Source organism: Merops nubicus, unplaced genomic scaffold, assembly GCF_000691845.1.
Source record: "Merops nubicus isolate BGI_N331 unplaced genomic scaffold, ASM69184v1 scaffold21550, whole genome shotgun sequence".
NCBI lineage: Eukaryota > Metazoa > Chordata > Aves > Coraciiformes > Meropidae > Merops > Merops nubicus.
In genome coordinates this window covers 1,587-2,230 of record NW_008581160.1, presented here as the reverse complement: position 1 = coordinate 2,230, position 644 = coordinate 1,587, and positions in this window count along the sequence as shown.

Below are 644 nucleotides of genomic sequence, written 5' to 3'. Positions count from 1 at the left end.
TATATATATAAAAAAGAAATTAATGTTTTTTTTCAAGCACCAAAGCAAAGCAAATTAGATCTCAGCATTTTTACTAACCGTCCGGTTCCAATTATCTTCGTGCCTTCGGGGACAGGGAGGGGGGTGGGTTTGCAGAGGGCAGGGGGTTAAGTTAAATAATAAAGATTAATATTTTTTCCTGATTTTATCCACGAACAATGTAATTATTTCTGTTATTTAATCTCCGAGGTGAACAGCACCTTTTGGGGTTTTTTTTGTTTGGTTTTTTTTTTTTTTCCAGAAGCCTCCTCCCGCTGCAGCGTGTTGGGGCAGGTGGGGAGGGCCGGGCGGCTGTGGTGGAAGGAGCTGTGGGAGAAGGGAGCAGAGGGGATGCTGAGCCCCGGGACCCGGGTGCTGGGGGCTACAGCCTCTCTCTGCTTCCCCACCGCCCACCCTGCGGCTCAGCGCCCGTCCTGGGACGACGTGCTCTTGCCAGGGGACCGTGCGGGGCACCAGCGTTCCCTGCACCTATTTATATTTTTGAACATATCCTATTTTGAAAGAATGATAAATAATAAAGAGAGTGAAATCGGAACGGGCACTTTGTCGCTGTTGGTTTGTTGGGGAAGGGCTACGTGGGCTGGGCCGGGGGGGTTCTGGCTTGG